The sequence below is a fragment of the Sapajus apella genome, unplaced genomic scaffold (genome assembly GCF_009761245.1).
Source record: "Sapajus apella isolate SASKATOON/1434 unplaced genomic scaffold, GSC_monkey_1.0 scaffold15, whole genome shotgun sequence".
NCBI classification, from domain to species: Eukaryota; Metazoa; Chordata; class Mammalia; order Primates; family Cebidae; genus Sapajus; species Sapajus apella.
Genome location: NW_022436955.1, coordinates 5,024,376 through 5,044,015, shown reverse-complemented (window position 1 = coordinate 5,044,015; position 19,640 = coordinate 5,024,376). Strand labels below are relative to the sequence as shown.

The following is a 19,640-nucleotide window of genomic DNA, read 5'->3' as shown; positions in this document are numbered from 1 at the left end:
TATATATATATATATATATATATACATATATATATATATATATATATGCACACAATTGGTAAAACCTCTTGCTGTAATGACTCCTTTAACATTATGTAACAGCTTTCTCTTTCTTTACTATTTTTAAAGTCTGCTTTTCTAAAATAAAAGTATAGCTACTCTTGTTAGTTTGGTTTTCATTTGAAGAGAGTATCTTTTTCTATTCCTCACTTTCAATAGGTGTGTGTCTTTATGAGTTAAGTGAATTTCTTGTACAAGGCATATAGCTGAGCCTTTAAAAAAATCCATTTGGCCACTGCATGTTTTGTAATTGGAAAATTAATTCATTTACATTCAAGTTTATTATTGACAGATAAGGGTTTACTACTGCCATTGTGTTACTTGGTTTTTGGTTGTTTGGGGACCTTTATTTTCTTTTTTTTCTCTTTTGCTGTTTTCCTTTGTGGCTCAGTGATTTTTCTTTAGCAGTATATTTGATTTTGTTCTAGTTTGTTCTTTCAAGTATATCTATTGTAGCTTTTTGATTATTTATTATCATGAGGAATGCATACAACCATCTTATAGTTACAACATTTTATTTTAAACTGATAATGACATAACTTTTACCACAAAGAGGAACAAAAACCATTTCTATACTTTAACATCCCCCCACATTTTTACTTTTCATATTTCAATTGACATCTTTTTATATTGCCCATTTCTTAACTAATTGTTACTGTTGTTATTTTTAACATTTTTGTATTTTAGTCTTCATACATAAGATATAATTGATTTACTTATGCCAATTACAGTATTAGAGTATTTTAAACTTCTCCGTTTTCTCTTTTACCTGGGAGTTCAATACCTTCAGGCTGTTTCTTGTTATGTCCGAGTGGCCATTTCTTTTAGAGGAAATAACTCCCTTTATAATTTCTCGTAAAACATGTCTGGTGTTGATGAATTTCCTCAGCCTTTGTTAGTATCAGAAAGTCTTTATTTTTCTTTAATGTTTGGAGGTTAGCTTTGCTGGGTATTCTTGACTGAAAATATTTTTTCTTTCAGCACTTCAATTATAATATCTCTCACTCCCTTGATCATCCAGGTTTCTGCTGAGAAATCTGCTAAAAGCCATATTGTGTCTGAATAGATTGTGATTATTTTTTTCTTACTGCTTTGAATGATTGTGCGTTTGATCTTTGCTAATTTGATTATGATGTGCCTTGAGGAATTTCTCTTTGAGTTAAATCTGATTGGTGATTTCTGAGCTTCGAGTACATGGATGCAGTCATTCATCTCAAGATTTGAAAAATTTTCGACCACTATTCCTTTAAATCTGCTTTTTAGGACTTTTTCTTTCTCACCTCCTTTGAGAGTTCCTAAAAGGTGAAGGTTATTTTGTTGATGGTGTTTCATAGTTCTCATATGTCTTCTTTACTTTGTGTATACTATTTCCTTTTTGCTTCTCTGATTGTATAATTTTACATGTTCTGTCTTTAAGCTTGCTAAATGCTTTTCTTTGTTTGATCAACAAAGCTTTTAATAACCTTTTTATTTTAGTCATTGCATTTCTTATTTGTAGGTTTTCTTTTTTCAATTTTTCTATTTATCTGTTAATTTTTTAAATTTTATTCCTGAAATTTAATTTTGTTTTCTAATCATATATTCTTATGATACCCTGAACTTATTTAAGATTGTTCTTAATTCTTTATCAGACATTTTCTAGACCTTCAGTTTTACTGGATCTATTGCTGGAGTTTTGTCGGTTTCTTTTGGTGTTGTCAAATTTAATCAAGTTTAAGTATTGTGTGTCTTTACGTTGATGCCTGTACATTTGAGAAGACAGTCACCTCCTCTAGTTTTTGCAGGGTTTTCCTGGTGTTGTTAGACCTTTTCTAAATTCAGAACTTAAATGCTTCTCCATTGTTGCTCACAATTCTGGGGAAGAATTAAAGTGAACACAAGAGCTGAAAACATTGTGCTGGAATGAACTCATTGTCTTCCCATTGTTTCCCAGTCTGGGTAAGATTATAGTGAATACTAGAATTTACACACTGTTCTGAATCTAAATTGTCACTCTTCCTTGTTTCCCATTTAGAGGAAGACCTATAATGAACATGTCGCCCTCAAACTATATTTCTACCCTGTCATCGTTTCTCAGTCTGGAAAAAATGTTAAAGGCATCTGAACTTAATCTTGAACTTTTAGTTCTTTCTGGGTGTGGGGAAGACTCCAAGTAACACCCAGGGTTCGTGAAAAATCTGGCCAGGGATTTGGATCTCCCTGTGGACCATGTTCCTTGCAGCACTGTGGTGCAAGCCAGTCTCTTCAATGTGGCATGCTGCTGATCACAGTGCAGAGTAGTCACCAATACCTGCATGCTAGTCACTGCAGTAGGCATCCCAATCTTTATTCCCAATTTGTTCTAGGTAGTTTGGTCTTCCTGGACTCCTAATGGTTATTTTAGAATGAGACCATAGTGAGCTTTCTGTGAAGATTTCCAAGGCAGTGCACATATTGAATGGCCACTTCCTATTCTCTCCTCTCACCTTGCAAAACATGAGTCTAGGGAAATTCCTTGTGAGTAGCATTATGCTGGTTTATGAAAGGGGGTGACACACTTTGAAATGACTATTTTTCTTATTTGTGACTTGTCTTGTTTTGTAAGCCTAGAATTTTCTCCACTTTTGCCCCAAGTTCTGCTGGATTCAGAGTGGTATTACTGTCTTTTTTGTTTATTTGTTTTGTTTTTTTGAGACAGAGTCTTGATCTGTCACCCAGGCTGGAGTGCAGTGGCAGGATCTCGGCTTATTGTAACCTTCCTCTCCTGAGTTCAAGCAATTCTCCCACCTCAGCCTCTTGAGTAGTTGGAATTACAAGCACACACCACCACACCGGGCTAATATTTGTATTTTTTTTGTAGAGAAGGGGTTTCACCATGTCGGCCAGACTGGTCTCGAACTCCTGACCTTAAGTGAGCCATCTGCCTTGGCCTCCCAGAGTGCTGGGATTACAGGCATGAACCACTGTGTCTGGCCAAGAGTGGTATTATTCTTTGAGAAGCTTCTCATTGTATGTTTGTGGGGTAAGCGATGGCAAAAGATATTTTATTTCACCATCTTGCTGATGCCAGTATCATACACTGAATTTATGTGTGTGTGTATGTGTGTGTGTGTGTGTATCTGCCTCTTTAGTTTATTTTAATAGAATAAAAGCCCCGTCTTTTTTTTTTCTCATGGTTGCCTATTTCTTATGACATTGATTTTTTTTTTTTAAATACAGGATAGATGTCTTTTAGAAAGTCTTAAAAAGCAAATTCGTAAATCTAGAACTGATTTCTAAAATTTCAAAATGCTTAATATTTTAATTCTTGTATTGTAGATTGAATGACAATTATATGCCTCAAACCACATTATACAAAAAAGATAAGGGAATAAGAGGAGGAGGAGAAAAAGAATAAGAAACAGCTTTATAGTCTAAATATCAACAATCAAAAATCCACTAGTCAGCTGGGCATGGTGGCTCACAACTGTAATCCCAGCACTTTGGGAGGCTGAGGTAACTGGAATCACTTGAGGCCAGGAGTTTGAGACCACCCTGGGCAACAAGGCAAAACTCTATCTCCACGAAAAATACAAAAAGTGGCTGAATATGGTGACTCATGCCTGTAATCCCAGCTACTTGGGAGGATGAAGTACAAGAATCACTTGAACTTAGGAGGTGGAGGCTGCAATGAGCCGAGATCTGGCTGTGGTCCTCCAGCATGGGCAACAGAGGGTGAATCTGTATCTAAATAAATACATCCACTAGTCAAGAAGATAATTTACTCAGATGTTTCTAGCACCCAGCTTAATGTTATGATATGATTAGAATAAACTGAGTTACATGGAAACAACAATGACCACAAATCAGTGATTCTAAATATAAAATAATTAACTTTCATAATTTTTCCAGTGATAATCCTCTTACATTTTCTTTTCCAATGTTATTAAGTTAGAATTCTAGATGTTTAAAGGGGTAACAAGATGGCATGGTCTTTAGTTAGGTGTCTGGAATGGCATTAATAATGTATTTGGAGTTCTTACCAGTTCTTAATAAACATTAAATAACTTTTCTCTTTCTCACTATTTTATATAATATTTATTCATCAGCTTATTTAGAAAAATTTTATTGTTAAAACAATCATAAAGCAACCTCATGAATTTGTATTACTATTATTTACCTTTTAAGTATAAGGAAATAAAAGTTTAGAAAGAGTAAACAACTGTCCCCAAATCAGCCAGCTAGATATTGAACAAGAAGGACTAGATTCCAAATTTTGAGGTGTCTGCCCTATTACTCTTATAATTCTAGGAAAGAAATGCTACTTTGCTTATGCTAACCTGATATACGGTTTATAATGTAACACTAAGGGAATTTGGAAAGAAGTATATTAGGTAGAATTCTAAGGCCCTAGTCAAGCAAATTAGAAGCAAAGCAAATTTGAAAAGCATTTGTTGAATAAATAAAGAATAAAAGCATTTTTCTTTATTATTCATACTATAATGATATAGCTGTGAATATCACATTCATTGAGTGCTAATTACCTCAAAAGTTTGTCTTCTAATTTGGCAGAATTTGGTGTTTTTGATCATGTTCTTTGTGATGTAGTCCCAAGTGTGGCTAGGAAAACAGAATTGCAATTAAGTATAATTTGTCCTCGTTTCCTCTCTGTTGTAACTCTTTCTGAACACCTTACATTTGATGGCAGAATGGAAATTTTGAAACGTGATTCTATTCTACAAAATGACATATAATTAATTATTGCCTTAGTCTTTCTTCTGGACTTGAGAGTTTTGGGTTTTGTAAAATTTTTGCAATATATTCAAAATCTAGAATCAAATGTATAACTTTTTGTATTTCCAAAACTTTTTAGATATTGTACTCTTCTATTTCTTCATTAAATACATCAATCAACTACCCATGTAGTCATAATTTTAAAAACTGGTTCTGCATGGCACAAAAGAAAGCAATTTTCATTGGCTTAATGAAGTAGAAATTTGTGTTTTTCTCAAGTAATAATTCTGGAGTTAAGCAGTGGTTGTTTTGATTCAATAGCTCAAGAATATTAAGACTAGATACTGAGGCCAAAACATTGTGACCACTTGGGGAGCAGCATTATATAGACCAATGTAAGGACAGGTAGTATGGCAAAAAGCCTCATGTGAACTTAATATGTTCATTTGAAGAGTTTTACTTAACCCCTATCTCATGACTTCTTTATACATTTTTTTGGCTAGGCTGCATGATCAACCCCATCTTCAAGGGAAGCTGGACATCTTCTTAGTAAAGGACTTTGCTCACGTAGGTAAAATATAGGTAAAGTTCATACAGATGAAAGGAAGAGTGGATACTGGGTAAAAAGTTCAAAGTTTCTGACCTACCGTTTATGAAGAATGTGTACTGAGCACTAATACTTAGTATTGTGCATAACCAAAGTGCTGAGTGGGAAGGAAATATTTTAGGGTCACAAAACTACCTCGGATTAAGCTCACCAATGTTCTAATCCTGGATTTGTATTTGAATTCAGAAACTAAAGTGGAATAACAAGATGCTTCCAATTTTTCTATTTCCTTGACGTTCTGTATATGTATATGAAATGGGAACTACCAAATTTGAGATGGTTGTTAATGATGAGTACTGCTTACTTCATCACATCTCCTGATATTAATAGAATATTATTAATCATAATATTTAAATATTGTTGCATCAGCAAAATAGCTAATGGGCTATATGGAAGATTCATTAACAATTTTCACATATTATTGATTATCCTTCAGAATTCAGAGATGCCAGTGCAACTGACACATAGGTAATAAGTTGTTGGAGACAAATGGAAAACAATGAACCCATGTGCCTATTAAATATAATTACTGACCAATCATAAATCATTGACTTATAAAATTTTAAAGATCTATAGAGGTATATTTTAATACTCTCACATACATATTTTTAAAAAAACTGAGACAAGTGACATTGCCAAGGTCAAAAACTAGTCAACTGCATGAACAGGAACAAAATAAAAATTTTCAGCATCCTGAAGCAGGGCTATTTCCACTGTACCACACCTAAAACCAGTTACCTTATCTCCAAATCCTTTCTTTCTTTTCTATATTTATTTCTACTACTGATACCATTATCACATCACCAGGCTGAGAACTATTGATCAAAATCCTCAAAGACTGCATTTCCAAAACTATTTTAAAGTTAAATAATATAAAGGTATAGACCTGGGAGACAAAATGGATACTGTTATACAATGTCAATATTTTTACCTCTGCAGATACCAGTTACATCAGTTACATTTACTCATGTATGTTTATGTATGTGTGTATATGTGTGTTCATATAGTTTTATAAAAAAGAGAAGTTTTTAAGGTGGAAATCAGGATTATTGCTCGAACTCCACCTCTAACCCTATCCAGAGTGCACACAATACACTTATTTACACACACACACACACACACACACACACACACATACACACACCCTCCACACATTCCTACATATGGAAGCCTTAATAAGAAAGAGAGTTCTCATAGGAATGGAAATGGCATCATTTAGGGAAAATCGTAAGGTATCTACATTTCTATTTCTGACATGATAAGAGAGTATACTATTCAGTTTAATCATAAGAAAATTAGGAAAATACCAAAACTAAACAAACAAAATTTTCAGAAAAATAAATACTTAACATGGTATAAAATATGTTTAAAAATTAACTAAATTGTATAATAATTAACAATATTTCACTCTAATTGATTTGTAGAATGCATTCTAGGTTACGACAGATAATCATTTATTTATTATTTATCAAATAACAGGTAAGAACTATTGGAAACACCAAACAGGGCTCAGAAAATGAAAACCTGTTTTTGAGTTTTAAGTTTTTCTGTCTGCAAACTAATTTTACAACAGAATTATCAAAAGCAAGTCCCTTGATTTCAGGATTGGCTAAGATAAAATAGGTTTTTAAGTCTGTCACTATAGATTTTATCAAATTGACAGAGATGGTCCAGTTGATTTTTTATCTGGAGTTATTTTTTAGGAGAAACCCCACTCATATCTAAATAACTCCAAGTCAATACTATACATCTTGAAACTATTTAATCTATTTTATAACATTACACATATCAACGTCATACTTTATATATTCCACAGGCAAGTTATATTTTGTAAATGCATGGAAAATTTTGAGGAATAAATTTAAGTTTTAATAAAATGTTTGAACAAATCTATTTTAGATTTATATGTTTAAAAAAAGAGGCAAATAAACTTTAACCATTTGTCATTCTCAGTGAAGCTTTCAGTACAGAGTAGCATGGTTTTGGAATTAGAGCTATAGATCACTATCACAGGTATATATTTTCTTTTATCAACTAATGCTAATTAATTTAAATATGACCTACCTAGAGCAGTCACTCAATTTTCTGTAGAAAACTATAGAGGAGTGGGTGATGGGGAGGAGGACAGCGAATCACACTGCCACGTGTGTTCCTGTGAAACAATTTTGCATGTTCTTCACATGTACCCCAAAACCTAAAATGCAATAAAATAAATAAATAAAGAAAGAAAGAAAGAAAAGAAAACTATAGAGGAGAATTACTTTCAAAATTTCGGAAATGTACGCTCACAGATGCATTTTCAGAAACAGTATTGTATGGAACATCTTTTACAATTGAAGAACTGTCGACTTAGGTTGTCTGCATAAACTTACCAATAAAATTTAAATGAATTAACTTTAAAAAGTAGTTTCTATGTAATATAAATTGGTGGATTTATATCATTGCAGGGATATTGTCCTAATATGTTAATAAAGTAATTGTGTGTCATTCACTATGAGAGCTCACACTATTTACAGCTCTTAAAAGGATACAAAACTTGAAATTTTGACAAGTCTAAAAACGATGCTAAAGAAAATCTTATTAGATTGCAATGTTGAATGCTGGCAGGCATTCATAAGAATAAAAACAAAAGTGTTAAGAATATTGACATAAGATGAACGTGTCCATTGGAAGGAGGCACCAATATTTAATGCTTATCTACTATATAACAGACATTGAAATAGGCATCTGCATCTTTTCATTCAGAGAGATAAATTAAATACCATGTAAAGAGATATTAGTTTTGAAAATATTAATCTTTCCCAATGTCACACAGTAAGGAAACAATGGACTTGAAATTTGAACTCAACACTTCTATGGTAACATCAACTGATTCTTAAAGTTTTTTTCAAATACATCATGCAGATTTTTTCACTATAGTGAAAAGGTAGTCTTGTAAACATAACACGAACAGAATATTAACTTGGATTAAATCAGGAGATTATATTAATACACATTTCATCAGAGCTTCATTACTTTTATGGTCATACTTTAGAACTATGGAGAAAGAATTAAATTCAAATCATTTTGCCCCACATCATATAGTACCTAGCTCCTATTACACAATTAATTAATTAATTAACATAATTCAAAGTCTTACGTACTCTTTTGGTATTTGCTTTATAATGGAATCCACAGATTTGAAAGTTTTGAGAAAAGACAGAATTTAGCAGACTTTTTTTTTTATTACATTGCAAATATCTCAGCTCTTCAAAAGCTCATTAGGCTATTTAAAGATGTGTCCATATTTAGATATAAGCCATGACTTAAAATAACTAGCTTAAATTTATATTTCCTTCCTATTTTTACATTGTTTTGAATTTTTAATAGGTATATATTTGTTGTGTATTTATTTCCTTTTAAAATATCTATTATAGATAAAGCCTAGTAAGATAAGGAGCTACTAGCCAAACGTAACATTTCTTTGGCAGTCACAGTAACGTAACTTGGGAGTAAATACCAGAAAAAAGCAAATTACCACTGATCATAATAATTTCCATAACAATATAGATTTTGTGATGAAATACAATTACAGAGATATTTATTGTTCCAGGGTCAATTGTATTATTTCATGTAATAAAGGTTCCTTGAGAAACCCTTACTTTTCCACATCCAGCCGTAAACATGTATGAATTACTTTCAAATTTTTGTTTTGCGAGGTAATAGTTCCCCTCATTTGTAGTTGATAAAGTAAATGTGATAAATGCAAAGAAGCTTAATTATTATGGAATTCATTTCACTGTGATAGTATGTGGTTGTTAAGATTCAATCTAGTCTTAAATTTTAATAAGGACCCCAGCTACAGAAAATTCTAAGTGAAGGATGTTTGAGCTAGAATGAGAAAAGTTTATGGTGGTTTATAGAAATGAACTGGAATTTAAATAATTTATTTTTATGTGTGCCCATTTTTTATTACAATTTTTTTCAAAATTTATTATTTTTTACTACTAAGAATAAAAACTGACGATATTGGAAATGAGAGGAGGCTGAACCTCCTAGATTCACCCTCCATGCTAATACCAACAGTGAATGACAAGTGTGTTGGTCTCAGTAAGGAATTTACACTCACCTTCTCCATCTTTCCTACTTTGTTCTTCTCTCAAGAAGGATGCTAATTGTGGGGCATGTATACAAATGAAATACAAATAAAGAAGATGGAGCTTTAGTTGTGAGTGGGGAGAATTAACTTAGTCTCTCTCTCTCTCCCCATCTCTCTCTTTCTTTTACTTTCTTTCTTCCCGTCTCTCATGAATTGACAGGGTAAAGTTTGGATTTTGGGAGTTGCTTCTCAATTCTTAAAGTATTGCTTTAAGATGTGTCTGCATCTGCCTCCTGCTCAGCAAAGATCTTGCTCTGGAAATATCTAAGAATATGAGCATTACTAGGACTTTGCTCAAGATGTCATGGAGAAACTTACTTCATTTTATACATTTACTCTTAGATTTATTTTATAAGGAAGTAAGAGGATCATAGCATTTGCTAAGACTGAGATAAACAAAATAACACAGAAGAAAACTTCCATTAAAGAGTCTCCAATCTCATGTACATTTATGTTGCCTCAGATAGCTTTCCCAAAAAAACATTCAGAAATATATTTATAAATATATCCTTCTGTGCTAATGTGCTATAGCAACTATTTCTGTAGTAGTGTGATTAACAGAATTGGAATTTACTAATAAATAGGTAAGTATGTTTAAAATTTTGAATATCTCTAACTTGACTTCAATTTATTTAATTACTATTATAATTATTTGTTTACCAATTGCACTGTTGCTACAATGTTTGAGCAACTTTCAAAATTTCCTTGACAAAATGTGGACACAGTTTAGAGAAGAAAAACAGCACAGACCAAGAATCTTGTATTTCAATTTAAACTGCATTCTCCATCATTTTTCACTGATTATTCTCCAGACACTAATTGCTTCTTAAGGGTTAATATAAGTGCTAAGATGGATAGCATAATTAATATTTAAGATTCAAACTTATTTGCATTTCTCTGATGACCAGTGATGATGAGCATTTTTTCATATGTTTGTTGGCCTCACGTATGTCTTCTTTTGAGAAGTGTCTGTTCATATCCTTTGCCCACTTTTGAATGGGCTTGTTAGTTTTTTTCTTGTAAATCTGCTTTAGTTCTTTGTAAATTTTGGATATCAGCCCTTTGTCAGATGGGTAAACTGCAAAAATTTTTTCCCAGTCTGTTGGTTGCCGATTCACTCTAATGATTGTTTCTTTTGCTGTGCAGAAGCTGTGGAGTTTGATTAGGTCCCATTTGTCTATTTTGGCTTTTGTTGTCAATGCTTTTGGCGTTTTGGTCATGAAGTCCTTGCCTACACCTACGTCCTGAATGGTTTTGCCTAGATTTTCTTCTAGGGTTTTTATGGTGTTAGGTCTTATGTTTAAGTCTTTAATCCATCTGGAGTTAATTTTAGTGTAAGGTGTCAGGAAGGGGTCCAGTTTCTGCTTTCTGCACATGGCTAGCCAGCTTTCCCAACACCATTTATTGAACAGGGAATCCTTTCCCCATTGCTTGTTTTTGTCTGGTTTGTCAAAGATCAGATGGTTGTAGAAAGGTTGTGTTGCCTCCGAGACCTCTGTTCTGTTCCATTGGTCTATATCTCTGTTTTGGTACCAGTACCATGCTGTTTTGATTACTGTAGCCTTGTAGTATAGTTTGAAGTCTGGTAGTGTGATGCCCCCTGCTTTGTTCTTTTTGCTTAGAATTGACTTGGTGGGAGTGTAAATTAGTTCAACCATTGTGGAAGACAGTGTGGCGATTCCTCAAGGACCTAGAAATAGAAATTCCATTTGACCCAGCAATCCCATTACTGGGTATATATCCAAAGGATTACAAATCGTTCTACTATAAGGACACGTGTACACGAATGTTCATTGCAGCACTGTTTACAATAGCAAAGACCTGGAACCAACCCAAATGCCCATCGACGATAGACTGGATAGGGAAAATGTGGCACATATACACCATGGAATATTATGCAGCCATCAAAAACGATGAGTTTGGGTCCTTTGTAGGGACATGGATGAACCTGGAAACCATCATTCTCAGCAAATTGACAGAAGAGCAGAAGATCAAACACGGCATGTTCTCACTCATAGGCGGGTGTTGAACAATGAGAACACATGGACACAGGGAGGGGAGCACTACACACTGGGGTCAGTTGGGGGGAAATAGGGGAGAGACGGGTGGGGGGTGGGAAGCTGGGGAGAGATAGCAAGGGGAGAAATGCCAGATGTAGGTGATGGGGAGGAAGGCAGCAAATCACACTGCCACGTGTGTTCCTATGCAACAATTTTGCATGTTCTTCACATGTACCCCAAAACCTAAAATGCAATAAAATAAATAAATGGAAAAAAAAAAAAAAAGATTCAAACTTATATTTGGTTTTAGATAAAAGCATATGTTTAATCCAACTGAGATTCCTATATAACTATAAAGTCAGCCAATTTTACAGAGATTTTTGTCTATTCTTGTCAAAATTATTTTGTTATGGGTATTCTGACATTATTCAACACACTTCTCCGTGGCAATCTGAAGATTTTCTAATCAAGATAAAATTACTAATCTTTCTTTTTATTTATTTATTTTATTTATTTATTTTTTATTGCATTTTAGGTTTGGGGGTACATGTGAAGAACATGCAAGATTGTTGCATAGGTACACACAAGATAGTGTGGCGATTCCTCAAGGACCTAGAAAGAGAAATTCCATTTGACCCAGTAATCCCATTGCTGAGTATATATCCAAAGGATTATAAATCGTTCTACTATAAGGACATATGCACACGAATGTTCATTGCAGCACTGTTTACAATAGCAAAGACCTGGAACCAACCTAAATGCCCATCAATGATAGACTGGACAAGGAGAATGTGGCACATATACACCATGGAATACTATGCAGCCATCAAAAATGATGAGTTCATGTCCTTTGTAGGCACATGGATGAACCTGGAAACCATCATTCTCAGCAAACTGACACAAGAATAGAAAATCAAACACCACATGCTCTCACTCATAGGCGGGTGTTGAACAATGAGAACACATGGACACAGGGAGGGGAGCATCACAAACTGGGGTCTGTAGGGGGGAAATAGGGGAGGGACAAAGTGGGGTGGGGAGTTGGGGAGAGATAAAATTACTAATCTTTCATTTTGTTCCCCATAGAGTCTTTATTTTACATTAGTAAAAGCCTTGTTAAAAATTCAGGTTCCAATTTAGAACCAAGCAGAGTTGTACACTTTGTCTCTAAATTGCTTTAAACCTGACATTATCTGGCTATCTTTATGTTAAAGTTTGTGAGACCTGTTTCAACCAGTTTTCTTCCAATCATAGTTATAAAAAATTGTATCTTTTGTGTCTACAAACAAGTGGCTTAAATTAACATGGAAACAATTCTTAATTCTTAGTTCCATATTGCATTGATTTTCCTATAATGTTCTGTTGATGCTTAAAATACATATTAAAACAGCTGCATTAATATTATTTTTCATCAATCTACACAGATATTTCATAGCCAAATACATTAATGAAAATAAACAATTGAGCAATAAAATACTGAATGCCTGGATATTTAAATTTGAGAAATTATTATTAGTTTTTGAGTTTGGAAAAAAGTCTGCATTCTTTATTTTTTAAAGAAATTTTATTTGCATAAAAACTTTCTCTTTCATTTAGCATTACATATGTATATATACATATATATAGTAGTATGTCTATTAACATTTAAACATTGTTGAAGGGTGAGGCAACTGTGGGAATTAAATGAGAATCAATTTTCTAATTTTCCTCTTAATAAACACTAAGACAAATATACACAGTCTCAAAAATTGTATATATAAGAAATACAACTTTAGAACAATTGATGGAATGTTTAAAAATCAGAAAATCTTTATTTTAAGCAAATCAGATGTTTCAGGAAAGCTCTCCAGGAGGCCTTGAACAGACTCTTTCTCTCCTATTTCTCACTTGTAATTCTCAAGTAAAACTGTAGAATGTGCTGAGATTGCAACGTCTTGAGATAGGGCAGTAACTGCCTGGAACAGCCCTAGCTCTGCCGCAGTGCCCTCCAGAAACAGAATGTCTTTCCGTGCTTTGGTCCAGTGTTTTATGTTTTGCCTGAAGAATATAACCCAGGGTAGGCTGCACTTTCAGGGCCCCTCATCTGTGATTATAAGGCACATTCAATGAGGTCTCCAAGTGCCTCAGGCAGCTTCCCTAGCCTTGGAGGACCAGCTCGGCTTGAATCCTCTGCTTCTGTTGTCTCTTGCTGTCTTTCTGGAATAAACAAATTCACTTCGTGTAACTTGCTGCCTATGTGTTCTCTATCACTAGACTTGGACAAGTTGGTAACCAGTGCGCAATGAACCTGCTTCATGACGGAGTTACCAGCTATGTCACTTTGAATTATGGAACCATGAATTAAATACATATGTCTACAATTAGATATAGATATTAAATACATATGCATTTAATTATAATAGATGATTATATATAGTTATACATGTTTTACATGCATACATGCATATAAATTCATATTTATATAAAAATATTTATTCATTATAAATTTATATATTTAATATATTATATATTTAATTATCTTAAATAAATATTATTAAACCATAACAGTGATCACAATGCATTATTATCAATAATTTACTCATAAGTGTGATCACAATGCATTATTATCAATGATTTACTCATCTGTTTCTCCCCCAGAATATAATAACATTATTAGCATTAAGGACTAGAATTTGTTCTCCTAGGCTTTGAATCATCAGTGATGGGCAAAGGTATTGATAGACAACAATCACTAAAATTATGTTCTATTGAGCACAGAAATGTGCAGGATTGAAAGCATAACACTCAAAGTAAAAAAACTGGTGAAGTTCATTTTTACTATTATAGTCCAATGTAGATAAGTTCATAAATGTTGAAGAATAAGCAAATCAATGTTCAGTAGAGGAAAAAAATGGATGACTGATGATTGAAAGTCTTAATTAGTTGTTCACTAAAAGAAAATTATAACTGATTACAGCATATTATATCTTATTGGATAGTAAATGTAAGTATTTACATGTATTGTTTTCTCATCCTATCTGTTTCTAAAAGAAGAGAGCCTGAATTTCATTTAAAACATTTGTTGGTCTTGGCACCAGGATGGTTGACTAAAAGTAGCTAGTGTGTGCTGCTATCATGGACTGGAAATACAGTAGTGAATAAAAACAGGTCTTCAAGTGGATTGTCCAGGAGGGCATGCTGGGATTCATCAAGGAAGCAATGATGAAAGAGAGCAGTGAGGAGCAGGGCAAAACAGCTGACCACCTGTAATTGGTTCAAAACCAAGGGAGGATCCCCACTGCAGGGAAATAGTGAGTGATCAAGAGTCCCCAGGGCCTCATACTTCTGCCATTGATCTTTGCAATCCTGGGCATTGGGAGATCCTCTCTCAGTCCCTGACCCCCATAGCCTCTGTCCAGACTGGGCCTCCAGAGGGGATACTCAGGCCTTCATGGAGCCCTAAGATCCTTGAATCCTTGAGAACCCTGGTACCAGGGCCATAGCCATACCAACTAGGGAGGCAGGGCTCTCTTACATGCCTCCAGGGTAGGAGCCACATCCACAGTGATAAGGAGAAGATGAACTGCAGGACTTGCCTCTGCTGTACATCATTAGGCAAAGTCCACTGACCTGGGACCCCAGGACAGCCAGCCTGAACCACCTGAACAATTGCTGATCATGGCTGTTTATTTCTCTGGGGAAGAGCTCCAAGAGGTAACTGATAGGCCAGCCATGATTGCTGCTGCAGTGACACCTCCTGGTATCCCCTCCGTTACCCCTGGTCCCTACTGCTCTCAGCCTGCTGGGGGAGCAAAGAGCCCAAAACTATCTCAGGCTTACAGCACACTGCAGCTACCAGAAGGAAAAGTAGCCAGACTGTTTTTCACACTGGTCCCTGTCCCTGCTAGTCATCCTCAGAGGGAAGGGCCCCCCATCCTGGGCCCCAAGTGCTGCTCCCCTACCTCTGTATGTTCACTTCAGGGGGTAGCAGCTATGCATTTCTCTAGGGTGGGGTTCCTGGAGATAACTGACAGGCTCTCTGCTATTGCTGCTACAGTGATACCTGCCCTTGCTGCCCGGGGGCTAGGGAGAAAACAAAGACGCTGATTGCTCCCCTCACACCTCCAGCATGCCACAACAACCCTACAGAGAGAAGACAAAACTGTCTTTTCCCTGAGCCCCACTACTTGCTTGCTTTTCAAGGTAGGATCCTTTTCAGGTAGGATCCTGGCTTGAGCCTGCAGCACAGCCACTCCACCCCTGGCTGAACATTCCATTGGTATTGACGCTGCATTTCTCTGGGATAGAGCTCCCAGTGACAAGTTACAGTCCCTGTACTACTACCATGGCCATGGTACCTGACCTTGCTGCCTCTAGGCAGGGGAAAGAAAAAAGAGCTGGGATGCTTTATACTTCCAGCATGCCACAGCTGCCCTACAGTGAGGAAGCCAGACTGTCTTCCTCATGAGCCTCCTGCTTTTCACCAGGCAGGGTCCCCACTTTGAGCCTACAACACAGCTACTCCTCCCCCAGCTGATCATTCCAGTTTGTGGCTCTCTGTTTCTCTGGGGTGGGGCTCCCAGAGGCAAGTGCCAGGTCCTGTGTCATTGCCACCGCCAAGGTCCCTGCCCATGCTGTCCTCAAGCTAGGGAGGGAACAAAAAGCCTGAGCTTCCCCTAGGGATGCAGTGTGCAGCCTGGGAGTGCCAAGCCACAATCTTTGACCAGATGTTGAGTTGGAGAAGAAGCCATACTCTCAGAGAACTGAAGGAACATAGCCTGCAAAGGTGAAGAAATACATGGGAGTCACATGGCTGATTCAAAGCCTATCTACCAGCCATTGCTCTTAACCACCATCTACCAGATCCCAGCCCAAACTACAATACCAAAAATGCTTTTCTACACTATATCCCTCTGTGAAATCAAGGAGGAGAATTCAACCACAGAGACAGACACTGCCCATAACCTTGGCCCTCTGAGAATATCCAGAAATAAAGTCAACTGACCATACTCAAATTAGGCTACAGCAACAGGAACATCAGCCCGCAAAGGTAAGAAAGAGTCAGTGCAAGAACTCTAGCAACTCTAAAAGCCAGAGTGTCTTCTTACTTCTCTACAACCTCACTAGCTCCCCAGCAATGGTTCTTCACCAGACTGAAATGGCCGAAATGACTGACAGAAATTCGGAATCTGGATGGCAATGAAGATAATCGAGATTCAGGAGAAAGATCAAACTAAATCCAAGGAATATAAGGAAATTGATAAAATGATACAAGAGATGAATGACTAAATACCCATTTTAAGAACAAAAATAAAGTGATCTGATGGAGCTAAAAAACTCAATACAATAATTTCATAATATAATTGGAAGTACTAACAGCAGAATAAACTAAGCTGAGGACTGAATCTCAGAGTTGAAAGACCAGTTCTTTGAATCAACTCAGACAAAAATAAAGAAAAAAAAGAGTTTTAAACAATTAACAAAACCACCAAGAAATACGGGATTATGTAAAGACAAAATCTGTTACTCACTGCATCTCTGAAAGGAAGGGAGAGCAAGAAACTTGGAAAGCATATTTGAGGATACTGCCAACAAAACTTCCTCAACCTCACTGAAGAGGTAAACATTCAAATTCAGGAAATTAAGAGAACGCCTGTGAGATACTATGCAAGATGACCATTCCCAAGACACATAGTAATCAAATTCTCTAAAGGCAATCAGAAAGAAAAATATTGAAGGCAGCAAGAGAGAAGGGGCAGGTCACTTACAATTATCATTTTGTCTTATACCCAGTGTTGTCATTTGGGAAGTGTGTGCATGTGCATGCATGCGTGTGTGCACGTGTGTGTATTTCTTGCATCCTTTGATGCAAGATTTTCATATTAGATTTTAAAAATTATGTTTTATTATTCAGGGAAATCACCTTATAAAACATAGTTGAAAAAATCATACTATTCCATAAGATTGCAAAGTATAAAAGTTGTGTTGTGTGAGATATAGATACTGATTAAAACCTTTTTTTCTTGCTCCAAAATGTGACTGACGGAGACGGGAGTTTAAATAGGTCTGTGATACTTGATTTTATTTTTTCCAATCATGCTAGTATCATTGTAGTAAATTCACAGGACTAGACACTAGGAATATTATGTAGATTTATGTTTTTGATTTTGTTGTAATTTCAGGATAGCCCTGATGCTTATGTTAGAACTAAAACAGCACATTCATTTTACTACACTACAATTGAGTAATTGTAACATTCTTAAAAGTTAAGCTATTTATTCTCTAACATTGTTTCTGCTGGCTGAGTGGAAAATTGTTCCTATTCTTGTACACAGAGTGCATGCAATAACTTATTTGATGATGGTCTTGCAAAGTTATTTACACTAATAACATATGATTATTATCTATTTCTTTCTAAATAAGGTATTCTAGATTCCTTGAAGCCAGAACTCAGCTCGTGCTTCGGTTTTTGTTCCTTTCTTCTACTTGTCATTGTACCTTCCTTGCTTCTTATATCATTTTTAAATGAACATTTTTTTTATGAGTAACTTCACTTAATTCTTATATTACAAATGTTTTCAAATATATGAGACAGGGGCACAGAATATCAGGATATTTGACTTTTGCAGGTGTACAGAAATGAGTCACAAGATAGATTCTGTAGCACTGCTTGATACCTGCCCCATTGCACCTCTTGGAAGGACAATGGAATACAGCAAAGAAAGAACAAAGAGGACCTATAGAAATCTAGGGACTGAATGAGTAGAAGTAGGCAAAGGGACATAGTATACCAACTATCACAGGAAGGCTCCACAGAAGCCAGAAATAAGACATCAGTTTTAAGCATCTGCTAAGCTCAATGGGAGTAAAGTCCCTTTATAATGGTGCAATGGTTAATTTTATGTGTCAACTTAAAATTTTTGGATGAGATTAACATTTAAATTAATGCACATTGAAGCAGATTGCCCTTCATAAAGTGCATGGGCATTATTGAGTGAGTTAAAGACTTAAATAGAAAGAAAAGACTGGCCTTTCTGAACAAAAGGAAATTTTCCAGAGACTATCTTCAAAACAAATCTGCAACATCACCTCTTCTGGATAAATCACACTGCAGATTTTGGACTTCCTATCCTCCATAATCATGTAATCAATTCCTTATATGTATATACAGTTGACCCTTGAACAATGCAGGTATTGGAGGTGCTGATGCTCATACAGTCAAAAATCTGTGTATAACTTTTGACTGCCCCTAAATGAACTACTGATAGCCTACTGATGACCCAAGCCCTTATGAATAACACAAATAGTATATTAACACATATTTTGTATGTTATATGTATTGTATACTGCACTCTAACAATAAAGTAAGCTGGAGAAAAAAAAGTTATGAGGAAGAGAAAATATATTTACTATTCATTAAGTGAAAGTGAATCATCATTGTCAATATTTGAGAAGATTGAGGAGTAGGAAAAGAAGAGGTCTTGTTTCCTCAAAGTTGTCAGAGGCAGAGGAAAATTCATGTATGAGTAGACTCACCCAGTTAAAACCCATGTTGTCAACTGTATATGTGCATATGTGCATGTGTATATACACACACATATATATTTATAGACATACATACACAGATACATATACACACATATATCTACATACACACGTATGTATACCTGTGTGTGTATATATATGTGTGTGTGTATATATATATATACACACACATATATTTATAGGTCATCTTTCTCTGGAGAACACTGAATAATATAAACAATATCATGTTAGTAAAGCCATGTTTTTTTCTTCTTTTTTTAATGTGTGTTGGTACTGAAGAAGTCACTGATAACCATGAGCTACTTAGAGAAGAAGTGAATGAGAGAAACCTAGTTGGCTATACTCTTTTATCTAGAAGAAGGTGCCAAATTCAAAGCCAGTTGTAGTCATAGAGGTCAGAGAAATTTTTGTCTTAATAGAATATTAAAATGTTAACCAATGTACGATTCGATGACTTCTCAATGAAGATGCTTATAGGAAAATTTGAACATAAAATATTTTATTATCTAAAGCAAACAGAGATATTATGGAATCTGGAGTCATAGAGTTTATATGCAATCATAGAGGAGTTTTTTAATGTAATTAATACATTTTCAAGAGTAGTACAATACGAAATTAA

General features: G+C 35.1%; 1 long non-coding RNA gene across 1 annotated transcript in view; it reads right to left on the bottom strand.

Moving 5' to 3' along the window:
- Positions 1-12,057, bottom strand: part of LOC116555371 — a 14,313-nt gene extending 2,256 nt beyond the window's left edge. The window contains exon 1 of the long non-coding RNA XR_004270505.1: positions 12,045-12,057. This is a non-coding gene — a long non-coding RNA (uncharacterized LOC116555371). The remainder of the gene's footprint in view (positions 1-12,044) is intronic.
- Between the last annotated feature and the right edge of the window lie 7,583 nt (positions 12,058-19,640).